This window comes from Arachis duranensis, chromosome 5 (assembly GCF_000817695.3).
Source record: "Arachis duranensis cultivar V14167 chromosome 5, aradu.V14167.gnm2.J7QH, whole genome shotgun sequence".
In the NCBI taxonomy this organism is placed as follows: Eukaryota; Viridiplantae; Streptophyta; class Magnoliopsida; order Fabales; family Fabaceae; genus Arachis; species Arachis duranensis.
Window position 1 is genome coordinate 19006207 of NC_029776.3, and position 569 is coordinate 19006775.

Below are 569 nucleotides of genomic sequence, written 5' to 3' on the forward strand. Positions count from 1 at the left end.
AATTTGTGGTTCATGAATATTGGCTCTTGAAAGAATGATGAAAAAGGAGACATGTTACTGAGGATCTGAAAAATCATTAAAGTGATTCTTGAAGCAAGAAAAAGCTATTCAAAAAAAAAAAGAGAAAAATCGAAAAAAAAAGAAGAAAACGAAAAAAAGAGAGAGAAATAAGAGTTGTGATCCAAGGCAAAAAGAGTGTGCTTAAGAACCATGGACACCTCTAATTGGGGACTTTAGCAAAGCTGAGTCACAATCTGAAAAGGTTCACCCAATTATGTGTCTGTGGCATGTATGTATCCGGTGGTAAATACTGGAAGACAGAGTGCTTTGGGCCACAGCCAAGACTCAATAAATAGCCATGTTCAAGAATCATCATACCTTACTAAGAGAATCATTAACACTATCTGGACTCTGAGTTCCTAAAGAAGCCAATCATTCTGAATTTCAAAGGATAGAGTGAGATGCCAAAACTGTTCAGAGGCAAAAAGTTAAAAGCCCCGCTCATCTAATTAATACTGATCTTCACAGATGTTTTTGGAATTCATTGCATATTCTCTTCTTTTTATCTT